At 36.9% G+C, this 13890-nt stretch overlaps 1 pseudogene; it reads right to left on the reverse strand.

Moving 5' to 3' along the window:
* Positions 1-9000: 9000 nt before the first annotated feature.
* Positions 9001-12406, reverse strand: LOC123815616 (annotated as a pseudogene).
* Positions 12407-13890: the final 1484 nt, after the last annotated feature.

A 13890-nucleotide genomic window follows, 5' to 3' on the forward strand; every position in this document is an offset into this window, starting at 1 on the left:
TTGCAATTTGCAACAAATTAGATGGATCTAGAAGGTATTGTGCTAAGTGAAATAAGTCTGGAAGAGAAAGACAAATACCATATGGTTTCACTTATATGTAAAATCTAAAAAAACAATACAAAGCAAAGCAAAGAAAGAAAAACAAAATAGACTCATAAAAACAGAGGGCAAAGGGAGAGGGTGGAAGGATGGGTGAAAAAGAAAAGGGGAATATCACCAAGAATGTGATATGTTTACGTGGTCACAGATGATTACTAGAATTAGTGAGGTAATTACATTTACGTTTGTAAGGTGTAAAAATGTCTGAACACTATATTGTACACCTGACATAACCAATATAAGATTGTAAGCAACCATATGTAATTTAAAAAAAAAAAACTAAAAAACTAAAATGGCGTCTTTTTGCAGCCCAATATTTGCAAGTACATTTAGTCAGGCTACATTTTTCTGTCTGGTATCAGAAAATATGCTCCAGAGTGTCAAATCAGCCCTTCTGTTGAGGCTTTTAAATTTTTTCTCCTTTGCAAGGCAGTCAGTAGGCTGAACATCCCTACAACCTACAATTCCTCTTCAGAATTCAATATGCTAACTATTCTATCCACAATGCACTGCAATGAGAACACTTATAAAAGATATGAGTATCTAAATAAATAGATTCCTGAGTATTTTTGCATTCATATGAAGATGTGCCTGAGTTTTGGGTGTCAATTTTTGGCAATACATTATTCAACCAGGTATAGGTTACATTTTTTTTTCTTGGCAAACTAACTTTCTAGTCTAAATTAGAGGTCTTCAAATACTCACTTGTATCAGAATTATTGCAGAACATTTGTAAATATCTAAATGTTCATTTGAGTTTTTGTGCTTTTTAAATTTTTTTATTGAATTTATCAGGGTGACATCAGTTAATAAATTTATATGGGTATCAGGTGTACATCTTGTGCTTTTGTTCAGCAATTCAGGAGTTATGTCACCATATGTTATAAGCTCCTTGAAACGATTACTTTGAATGCCAACTTTGACAACCTTTGCTCCAAAATAAATAATAAATAAACAAAATAACCATTCAGTACCATAACAGGAGTCAGAAGAAACAGAATCATCATAACTAAACACTATAGCTTTTTAATGCATATACCTTAGACCCTCTCTGTGCCCCCACAGCCACCTGCTTTAGATTTTGAGAGTCTAGCAGTTTGATTAATAAATACTTTCCAGCCACTTGCTCCTCACATACTTAAGAGGCTTGGGTAAGGCCCAGAATCTTCATATGTAGCAAGTTGTCCTGGTGAATCCTGACTCAAGTGTAACAGTGATGGTTGACGGATAATTTTCATTTATTCATTAAGCAAATATTTTGACTTCTTATAATTCCTAATAGATCCCTTGATTTCTCAAGGCAGATGCTTTTCTGTATTCTACCCCTCCCCTCATAATTGACTGTGTCTCCCTGCCCGACAATAAGACGGAAGACATAATGCAAATGTAATTCTAAAGTATGTGTAACTGGCCACATAAGTGGAAAGGGTGCATCTTTTGCATACTTACCAGAGCTTTCTCCCAGTGAAGACAGGAAAAGAGAAAAGGAAAAATAACACCCATTTTCACATACATCCCCTTCACATATTGAATTCTCCATATAACCCAGTGTTTATTAACCATGATTTGTCTTTGAAGAGACAGATTTTTAGGGAGTATAACTTGACCAAAATTCCTGAAGTCAATAAATGAAAGTACTAAGATAATAACTGAGATTTTCTCATGCCAAGTCCCATTAACTATAATATTTATTATATATGCTGTCAAGTGTTAAATACCAACATTTGGCAGCATATTGTGATAAGAATGGAAGAGTGGAAACTTTTTAGTAATGTTAGACCAGATTCATCACTTAATTATTATCTTGGTAAGACTGGTGCTGCAAATATCTGGAATTTTGTTTAATACCAACATTGAAATCTGCAGCTCTTATTTGTAAACTATATCTCCATTTTAGATGCCATGTCCTAAAAAATATCTTACTTGTTACTTAATATGTTACTATTGTAGCATGTTTCAAATTTCTTAAAATATTGAAACAAAAATTTTAATACTTTAGGAAAATACAAGGCTAGTGTACTTCAGGCAGATTTGGGGAGATTAGAAGGGAAAGAATGAAACAATCTGTAAGGGATTTTCTGAGGACATTTGTGAAATGAGAGAGGACCTAGCTCTTATCATAAGTGCATGAGATCCCTTTCATGACCATCCCTCTTCTCTTTATCAAATAATCATATTAAATGTAACATAATACAATTTTGTCAAATTATAAAATGTTCCTGACATATTTTGATATAAAACTTTCCTTTCCTTGATACACTGTCTCTTGATATTGTGGTTTATACTAAATTTTATCTAGAACCTAGAGTTGTTATACTTGAGAGCATCATTTAGCCATCTCTAAAGGTGACTTTTTTGACATTTTTTATTGTTGTTCAATTACAGTCACCCCCATTTTCTCCCACTACTCTTCCCTGCCCTACCCAGCCCCACCTCCCACACTCAATCACCCCCACCCCTATTGTCCTTGTCTGTGGGTCTTTTATACATGTTCCTTCACTTAACTCTTCCCCATCTTTCCCCTGTCATCCTCCTCCTTATCTTCTGGTCACTGTCAGTTTGTTCTTTATTTCCATGTTTCTGGTTATATTTTGCTCACTTGTTTGTTTTGTTGATTAGGCTGCACTTATAGGTGAAATCATATGATATTTGTTTTTTGCCACCTGGCTTATTTCACTTAGTATAATATTCTCTAGTTCCATCTACAAAAGGGTTGAAAAATGTTATTTTGTATTCTTTTTAAGGTAATGTATCTATATTAGAAATATTGACATTGTATAAGTCTGCTCAAACAAATACTTTCTATTTATTTGTAATTCAATTTAGACTAATGTAACCTATAATGAATATGACTAATATGACAGCAGACTTTAAACTCCATAAATCATATGCTTGGTTATTACTGTCTTAAGTCATTAAAGATTTCTTATTCCAGTTTCTTTATCTTTTCACCTTATATTCCATCCTCCTTATCTCATTTTGCTTTTCACATTTCTGTCTATTTTCCCAAGGAATCATGCTCAAGCTGAAGGTTATGCACCATTAGCAACATACAGGAATTTCAATCAGGAGGCACAGAATGTTCACTAACCCTTGTGAGTTCTGATCACATAGACTCTGTTACATGCACTGCAGTTACAATGTTTTAGGCTGGAGCACTTCAGTTACAAATCCTGACAGTGGGGTGAATATTGGTTTACAGGAGTCCATAAACCAATTAACATATAAAAGAGAAATCTTTGAAAATTAAAATTAGTGATAACTTTAATGAATAAAACCCTATGTGTATACCCTTTAATAATGCAAATTCAATTTAGACTAAGTGTGAAAGTTTAGAATACTTTCACTTTAGATTAAGTGATCTAGACTCTGTGATCACTGCATGGTTTCCAAACTAGCCACATTATGTCTAATTATTGCAATCATCTTTATAATGTACTCTATCATTACAGTTAAATACTATGCTTGGTAAGCAAGCAAAGAGGAAACCATATAGCATGTTGAGAAAGTCATGGCTATTATTTTCTAATTAGTAGATTGTCTTAAAAAATTATTTCATATTAATATTTAGGTTTTCATATACAATTTAAAGTTACATACTCCTTTAAACATTGAATGTAAATAAGATTCACTTTAACAAAACAGTGTGTATATAATAATTATTTTTGTTTAAATTGTGGAAGTTAATAACTTTTAGAGAAATAAGGAGTCCTAGGTGCTACTTCAAGTTATATTACTCTCTGGTTGAGATTCTGAGTAGGTCACAATATCTATTTTTTTTTCAAAATTCTATATCAATAAAATGAGATATATGAGGTCTGTCCAGAAAAAGTACAAGCATTGTTTATATAATGAGAATAGTTGGCATGACATCAATGTAACCTGGCAACCAAGGAGAGTAGACTGGAATGTGCATGTGTGGAAAATGACAACTTCATTGTACTAGTTACTGGGGATGGTAGACACTGCAGAATGAGCATGTGTACTGTGTGGCTGTCACATTCAAAATGACAGAGCAAGTAGAGCAAAAAATCTGCATCAAATTTTGCATGAAGCGTGAGGATTCCTCCACGGTAACCCTTCGGATGATTCAGAAGGCTGCAACTGTGGGCAACTGGTAATAGGCAGCTTCATCACGACAACCTGCCCGCTCATGCCCATGTCTCCTGCAGTTTTTTTGTGAAACATCAAATCACCCAGGTGATTTAGGCCCCTTATAGCCCAGATTTGGTGCCTTTTGACTTCTGGCTTTTCCAAAAACTAAAATCACCTTTGAAATGGAAGATTTCAGACTGTCGCTGAGATTCAGGAAAACACAGCAGGGCAGCTGATGGTCATTGGGAGAACTGTGTGAGATCTCAAGGTGCCTACTTTGAAGGGGACTGAGATATCATTGTCTTTTGTACGATGTTTCTTGTATCTTGTATTTTCTTCAATAAATGTCTCTATTTCACATATTACTTGGCCGCATACCTTCTAGACAGACCTCTATATAACTTTTTTTTACAAAAGTTCTAGAACTATCTGTTGGGAACCGCCCTGACTGGTATCAGAGGCTGAAACCCCCACCTAGCTAAGGCTAAGGGAACGCCCTTGGAACCGTAAGCCGGCAAGGAGATAAAAGCTTATCTTCCTGGCAGGAATGCTGCTTCTGCTGCTTTATTCATAACTGAACCCCCCAAAAGCTTGGTCGGTTAGCCAAAGACGGGTAAGATTCCCCACGGGGGAACGACCTAAGCCAGGCACGATCACTTTGGGAGGCCCCCCAAAAGAAGGACTTGGGGGGGCTGCAGCAAAAGGGGGGTGATGGACCCTCGCTCCTCGGCTTTGACATAGCCTGAGTTCTCAGCGTCTGGGAGAAAATCTCCTTATCTCTCGATTGCCTTAGTTCCCTTGCTCCACCTAAGCCTGAAATAATGACAGGGTGGTACAGCTCGGTACTGAGAAGTGCGGAGTCCCCAGGGTGATCAGGCCTAAGAAAGAACATGTAAATTACTGTGAAACCTTCTTTGTTTAGAATGCTCTCAGTTGAATGAGAAGGGTCTTAGGAGGAAGTTAGTTTGTTCCTCAGTCTTACAGCTCTTTGACCCCCAACTCAATAGACCGGCAGAGTTCTTTGTTTTCTATAGTTCCTTACTTCCCCCTAATGAGTACTGTACTTTACCTGAATTATTATGCAAAATGAGCCTAATAAAAGCAGGTATGGACAGTAAATCAGCGCGCTCCTCACTAGAAGGGGGTGGCCATTTCGTCCCTACTTCTCCACAGAAACTAGTTTGTCTCTGTGCATGTTTTTTCTCGCATGTTTATCGTCGAGCCATCCACAGCATTCCGTGGTCACTGCTGGCCGGTGACCCACGCGCAACAACTATCTTATAAACAATTTGTGGGAATGAAGTACTTGTACAATGCACATCAATCACCCTGAATAGCTAATTTGTTCAGCTATCTTTTCTTTTTCTGTTTCATTTCAACTTTTATTTATGTAGCCAAGCATTATTTCTGCTTCTTTTTCATCTAAAGTGTGTCCATTATTGCCATGTAGGAGCTTAGCTTTTTGACTAAGAATAAGAATAGTTTTGATTAAGTCTCTCTCAACCATAATGCAATGTTTTTCAATGTTTTTGGAAAAAGTCACGGAAGCCTCTGACATAGTGAAGCATGTTAAGAAGCCGAAATGATAAAGGTTATGTTTCATCAGTGGTAAATTTGTACAAAGACCAGCCCTCTGAACATTATATATATTTTTTATTTTTTCAGTCTCACTTTAAGCAACACACTGATCTTGTCTTTCCTTTTAGAAAGAGCCATGCACCCACTTGATATGGCACTTTTACCTCTCATGCCTAGAGAGATGAGCCTGAAACCCAGACTGCTCTATCAGTGTATCATAAAGATGAGATCAGAGACAGATATATAGATTAAACAGAACAAAGGTATTTGGGGCAATTAAAATGAATATTGAGGGAGGAGGTTAGCATCTATTTTTCTTTAACTGTCACCTAAAATAGCTCTGTAAGTCTAAAATTTTTGTAGTGATTTCTGTTACAACGTAGGGAGAAATTAATGACATTGTTTAAGCTAGTTTGCAATTTGGTGCTGTCACTTACAGCTGTAAATACCCTGAAATGTGTGTTAATGGGAAGACAAATTTAATTGCTAGTAGGATGTAATAGCATTTTAAGGGTTATAAATACATGTATAATTTAATATACAGCTGTCCCTCATTATACCAAGGTTCACTTATTGTGGCTTCACTGTATCGCTGGACGACTGTACTTCACTGGTGAGTACCCATATAGAATTTTATATGTTGTTAAAATTATATAGGTTTGAATGTAGAAAGTGTTTAAGAGCATATGAAGTGTTTTTAAGAGTGTGGGAAAGGTTTATAGGAGTTTGGGAATGGTTTATAAAGCCTTAAAATATATATAAATAATAAAATAAATATAGTGCCGCTACTTCATGGATTTTCACCTATCGCGGGGGTCTCTGGAACATAACTCCTGCAATAGGTGAGGGATCACTGTAAATATATGTAAATATGGTATAACTCAGGATAACTTATTTACAATAATAAGAAGAAGAATCATAGCATATGAATTGGAGGCAAAGTAATTGAAATCACATACCCAACATATAGTGAGTATGTGTCATGTGCTGAAATACAGAAATGAGGTAAACTAATATATTTTAATAATTTAAGGCCACATTCTAATTTTATATAAAATATTTAAAGCACCTGTGAAATCCATGAAATTTATTGTTCTGTGTTTATTTAAGTGTCTTCACTCCAATCCTTGTATTTGAAGTCCCGTTTTACCATCAGATAAAATATATTCTGTCCCAAAGCCGAACAACCTTGCAAATGTGATAATTACATTCCACATAAGATTAGCGCAGAAGCCTTAGGATTTTCTGAGACTTTCATGAAGGTTGCTTTGAAGGCCACAGTGTTTATCACTGTATTCCATGTGACATGTATTGCTCTAACTCATGAATTAAATATCATATGCCAACTTTATAATTATGCATGAAATAAACAACCTGAACAGCTCATTAATTGTTTAGTCAGAAGGAACATATTGGGAAATGTATGTTACTGTCTCAACATTATCTATTTTCAAAGTGAGTACAATAAGAAATACCTTCTTCAACACACTGAATAACACCTAACATGATATTCTATCAGCCTAGTGCATTAAGAGTAATAAACACTATCTAAATTCTAATGGGTGTACTAAATCAATGACAATTGGACCCTATAAAAATATTTACCACTTTTACTCCTAAGCATACAGAGCCAATGGTGCTTATACAGACAGAAAAACAATATTAAATATACTTTTTGACTTTAGATAACTAAATATTCAAGGGTAATTACTAATAAGACTATTATCCAAAAAACAACATAGCTTGAATATCCATTTTTTTTTCTTTTAAGCCTCCATGGAATATTAATTTCAATGATTATGAGTGTATAATTCAGATAAATGGAGTTCAATCAATTACAAATGAAATAAGGAAATCCAGTGTGTTGTTTTTTTGTTTGTCTATCTAGAATTACAGCATCACAGAGAACCAGATCACATCAACCATCATAAATAGTTGACTACCCATGCATCAGGTAGTAGACTATTGACCATCCATGCTTCAGGTGGTAGACAGACATACAGACCTTGATCCTAGCTATAGATCCTGCAGTGGCCAGTGAGCTGGATCTAGCTCTTCCCTACCTTGACTGGGAGCCCTTGGGGAGTAAAGAATTAGACAATTACTCATGGCTAAGAGAGTTTTTGCAGAAGTCCAGGAGCCCTGTAAAGAAGTTCCAGTACACCTTTGGAGGGAAATAAAAATACTAGATTAGATGTACTGAAGTCAGTAAAATGAATAGTTTGACTTTACTTGCATAACCCCTCCCCCAAGGCAGCACAGACTAGTGCTGAAAGAGACCACCTTGGCTCACAATTCTCACTCAGGAACGAGGGCATATCTGTGAGCATCCAGATTCCCCTGTGATGCAGGACACAGCTGAAGTGGTCCATTTCTTTTCCACGCAGCCCAGAATACTGAGTCACAAGTTGCTTGACTTGGGGTACAGGAGGTGCTGGGAGATTAGCAAGCATCTCAGAGGGCATTAAAAAGATAAGGAATCTGATCATCTTAACTGCTCTGTGTGCTCCATCAAGAAGCCTGCCCATGAGCTGCTAGGGACACCTACACTGTCGTTCATTTCAAATGGCCCATGGGCATGAGTGAGCTTGGGCAAATGGCTAGTGAGTACATGTGGAAACTCATCCTGAATTACAGTCAGCAAGAAACCACAAATTTGAGCTTTAACGTCATCAGTAAGAAAGCAAAGGAAAGGTTATCTGCCACTGACCTGTGTTGCAGGATCAAGAGAAGGGTACAAAATTAAGCATTCCACAAGAGGAAGCATCCAGTGTGGAGCATGTATAATCACAGTAGGTCTGAGAGAATCCAGCAGGGTTGGTAGGAGATATTTCTCTCCTGAAATCAGTCATTGAAGACTGTAGGAATCAACTGATACTTCAAATGTGAAGACAAGACTTCAAGAAATATGAAAAATCAAAACAAAAAGAACAAAGGATCACAATAATTTTCCAGGAAATGATCCCCAAAACATGGAAATTTGTTTTTTATTTAAAAACGAATTCAAAATAGTTGTTTTTTTCCCTTAAGGTGAGAAATTTTAAGATTTACTCTCTTAGCAACTTTCAATAGACAATAGAGCATCATTAATTATATTCAGTATTCTATAATTTACATCCCCTTGACTTATTAATTTTATAACTGAAAATGTATTCTGTTTGTTTCACAACCCCTCTAGTGGATTGGTGGCAAAGATGGGGAGGGCTCAAGCCTTGGGGGGAGGTCACATTACCCCACCTCCAGGGAGACTATGATGGCAAGGGAAAGACAGTACCTCTCTTTTGATGGTGGCATCTTCTTCATTTGGCTCTTATTGATCCCAACCTGTATAAGTGGCTGGAATTTCCCTGTTCCTCATAGTCCAGGAAAAGCTGGTTCATCATCTTGTTCTCCTGAGGATGCAGAGGTTTTCTATGTTTAAGTACCAGAGCTCGAATTCCTCAGTCTGCTCCTTCCTGCTCTATCCTGTTGCCATGGATGTACTCATCATGTTGGTCCTGGATCTCTGCATTCGCCACTTGCAGTATGGCATAGAAATTTTCGAGTTTCCTGGTTTTGACTTCCACCTCTTGCTGCATGGACGTGTAGGTGCTCCAGTGCTACACGCTCTCCTCATCTGGGAACCTCATCTCCTGCTGCATTTCCTGCCTAAATAATTTCCTGATACTTCAGTTCTAACATTCTCTGCTGCTTGTTGGTCTGATCCATGATTTTTCTGCCCTCAGTGAGCAGCTTGCTCTCCATACCTTGTCTTTGGCTGCCAGCAGCTCTGAGACCTGCTGCTCCTACTACAGGTCTTCCAGCATCTTCTCCAGCTGGGCTTTCAGTTGGGTGATAACCTCTTAGGATCCCTGCAGCAATCTCTCTTAGAATAGTAGTTCATTCAAACCTTGTTCTTGGTGTTCTTAGCTTGGTTGGCAAAACACAAGGTAGAGTACCATAGCTGTAAGAAGCTGGTCCTAGTATGGCCACTATGATAATCTTGGCATTCCCCTTTCAGAGAGTTCTGGAGTGTTCATGGCAGCTCAGAACCCTTGTAGAGGATATGAGTGTCCCTGCTGCCCACTAGAGCAGTTATCACATTGCCCAAGGAAGACAATGATTTTGGAGGTTTCCTTAGGCCTGTCTCTACCACCACTCCCTGCCACTACCTGTGGACTATGTGGCTGTCCTTCAAGTTGTATAGGGACTCACTTTGTTCTGCTTCTCACTGCTAGGCAGGTCTACCAGCTTGAGCTTGCCCAGATGCACATGGTCCTGGAAACTAGAACCATGTTCATGGCTTTCCACAGTGATATCAAAGATAGCATGGAAGCAGGAATTGACCTCATTCCTGTGTGCTGCCCATGACCTGGGTCTGGTTTCCTAGGTTTATCATATGCTCAGTTTCCTTATATTCCTGGTGACAAAGGAAGAGAGGTCCTTGATGTCAAGGCATCAGGGCCCCAATTCAGCTGTAGCCTCTTGCTGATCACCTTGGAGAGTGGGTCTCAAATCTCCTCCTGGTAATCTCCAAGTAGGAGCCCAGACTGGCTATTGCTAGTTGTAGGAACCCAAATTATGGGTGAAGATGTGCTCAAAGACATTGAGATGATGCCATGCAATGTGGACTCGACCCAGGTCTTCTGTGTGGTACATACAGATCCTTTCAGTGCCCAATGGGCTATGAGCAAACCTCAAAAGTAGAATGGATCAAGCAAAAGAAAAAATATGTGAATTAGAAGACAGGACCTATGAAATTATTCAGAAAGAGATAAAGAAAAATAATGAAAAAGAGTGAAGAATAGCCAATGTGATAAATGGAATACCATCAAAAGAAACAATCTGTGATTTAAAAGAAACAATCTGTGAATTAATTAAGGAATGGAGAAGGATGTGAGAAAGAATGCTCATATTAAAGATATAATGGCTAAGAACTTCCCAAATCTGGGGAGAGGTTTGAAAATCTAATTTCATGAAGCTCATGGGTTTCCTAACAAACTCAACTTAAAGAGATCTTTTCCAAGACCATTATAATACATTGTTAAAAATCAAAGGCAAAGAATCTCCTAAGAAATAAGAGAAAAAAAGCATCTAATTACAAGGAAACTCACATAAGTTTATCAATGATTTCACAGCAAGATCATAGGTCAGAAGGGAGTGGGATGGCATATTCAAACTGCTTAAATTAACAAAAAAATAAACTGCCAATCAAAAATATTTATTGAGCAAAGTCATTTTTCAGAAATGGAGGAGAAATAAAGACTTTTCCAGACAAATAAAAGTTGAGAAATTTCATTACCACTAGACCCATCTTATAAGAAATGGTTGAAAGTGTTCCTCAAGTTGAAACATTGAAAGGACATCAATTAGCAATATGAAAACATTTAATTATATTCAACATGCTGGTAAAAGTAAGTATGTGGTCAAAGTCAGCATACTCTGACACTGTAATATACTGGTGTGTTAACCACTTTACTCGGGTATAAGTGTTAAAGGACAAATTTATCAAAAAGAATTATAGCTACTACAATTTGCCAATGAATACACAATATAATAAGAGCTAAATTGTAAAAATCAAAAACATAAAAAGGAGAAAGTAAAAAGCTAGAGTTTTTGTATGCAATCACAATTGCTAGCATAAAATAGACAGTTATTTCTTCAAGATGTTTTATGTAAGCCTCAAGGTAACTACAAAGGAAAAACTTACAATCAGTACACAAAAGATAGAGAAAAAAATCAAAGTGTACTTCCATGGAAAATTATCAGTTCACAAAGGAAGCCAGCAAAAGAGGGAGAAAGAAATAAGAAAATTACAAAACACTGAGAAAACAATTAAAAAGAAGTTATTTGTAAGCATCTACCTGTCAATAATTATTATGAATGTAAATGTATTGAATTCTTTAATCAAAGGGTAGGGTAGTCAGATGGATGAAAAACAACACCCAGCTATATACCACCAGTAAGGGACTCACTTCAGCTTTAAGATACATAGGCTCCAAGTGGAGGACTAAAAAAAGGTATTCCATGTAAGTGGAAACAAAAAAAGAGCAGGGGTAGTCGTACTTCATCAGACAAAAGTGACTTTAACTTGAAGCTGTGACAAAGGATAAGGAAAGTCATTAATAATGATAAAGGAGTCAATTTATCAAGAGGATCTAACAATTATGAACACTCATGTACCCAACATCAGATCACCTAAATATATAAAGCAAATACTTACAGATTTCAAGGGAGAAATAGAGAATAGAATAACATAACAATAGTAGGAGACTTCTGTATCCCAAATTAGACAATAGATAGATTGTCCAGAAAGAAAATCAATGAGGAAATGTTAGACTTGAACTAAACTTTAGATCAAATAGTTCTAACAGATTTCCAGACTTAATTGTTCTTCTGATTAGAAGTGTCCTAATTGTACTCTCAATTTTTTATACATTTTTATTCATCTCTGCTTTTTTTCTTGTGTTCCATTGATCTATCTACCTATTTGTATGGTAATTTTACACTTTTAATAACTGGTTAATTACACTTGAATATATTATAGGCTAGTCCACCCATTTTGCTCTTCTTTTGAAGAACTCTCTAAGATAGCTGCTTGCTTACCTTCCCTTTTTACCCGTATGATTATCAGCACAAGTTTCTCTAACACCATTTTCTAAATTAGTATTTTTAGGACTACATTTATTTTGCAAAATAAATAAATATTACCTGAACCTTTATTATAGTTTGTCTATTTACCTGAAAGTCTTCCACAAAAGTGCTGAATGTCAATTCTCTACTCTTGGTTGCTTTAAAGAAAAATCATGTCTCTTTATGACTTTATAGGATTTTTGTCCAGTGATTACAGACTGTAGTTGTGTTCTATGGCACCACACTTCTCATGGGAAGCAACTATGACTTGCTTGGGATAATTCTTTTCATTCTCCTTAGGTAGCACTTTTAACCAAATGCTGGGAAGTCTCCCTGAAATCCAAGGTTGAAATCCTAACCCTTAAAATGATGGTTTTAGAATATGGGTCCTTTAGGAGATGGTTAGGTCATGAGTGTGGAGCCCTCATGAATGGGATTCATGCCTTCATAAAAGAGGACAGCACACAACACTCATTCCCCCACATAAGGGCTCAGTGAGAAGGTAGCTATCCATGAATCAGGGCATGAGCCCTCATCAGACATTGAATCTGCAAGTGGCTTGAATTTGGATTTCCCACCCTCCAAAACTGAGGGAAATAGATGTTTGTCATTTGTAAGACACCTAGTCTATGACATGTTAAAACCACCTGAACAAAGACACCATAATATGTTCCATTCACAAGCAGTAACATGAAGTACAATAAAGCAAGTGGAATATCTAATCTTAGAATGAGCACACACTTTGGTTTTGGCCAAAGGAAGTCATAGTTAAGCTAAAAGTCAAAGGGTGGGGAAGTACACTGTGACCACTTTGAGGAAGTGCCAATGGTGTGTGAAAGAAGAATAACATATTGAATCAAAGCATTCAATATACCACATTCTACTCTGTTGGTTCCAATTATTCATGTCATTCCCACCTAGAAAACATTCGTCTCCATTCCAGCACCACCATCTGTTTCATATAATCATGGCATCAGGTTTGAAATCTAAGATAGGATTTTTATTGAGTCAGAATTCAACTCATCTTGGTACATAGAACTATCAACTAAAAACCAAACTATCTGTACTACATAAACCCTGTATAAGAGGGTTGTACAGGAAAAAAGATACATACACAATACACAATATAATTTTATTATATGTTTTTATCCTCACTCAAAGACATCTTTTAATCATTGTTTTTGAGAAGGGAGAGAGAGAGACAGAGAGACATCTAGGTGAGAGAGATGAACACCGACTAGTTGCCCTCTTATAGCATCGCAACTCCAGACCACCCCAACTGCCCCTACCTATGTGGAACAAACCCACAACCTGGGCCACAGAATCGAACCCTGACCTTTTGGTCCACAGGATGATGCTCCAACCAACTGAGCCACACCAGCCAGAGAGCACTCTCATTTTAAAAAGGTATAAACAGACATTCATAGCAGTCACCAGTTTATGCAGATTTTGATAAATACTGGGCAAACGTTACCAGGTATCCATACTCAAGGTAGCGGGCATAGT

This window comes from Phyllostomus hastatus, unplaced genomic scaffold (genome assembly GCF_019186645.2).
Source record: "Phyllostomus hastatus isolate PE091 unplaced genomic scaffold, TTU_PhHast_1.1 phas_contig_196, whole genome shotgun sequence".
Classification (NCBI taxonomy): Eukaryota; Metazoa; Chordata; class Mammalia; order Chiroptera; family Phyllostomidae; genus Phyllostomus; species Phyllostomus hastatus.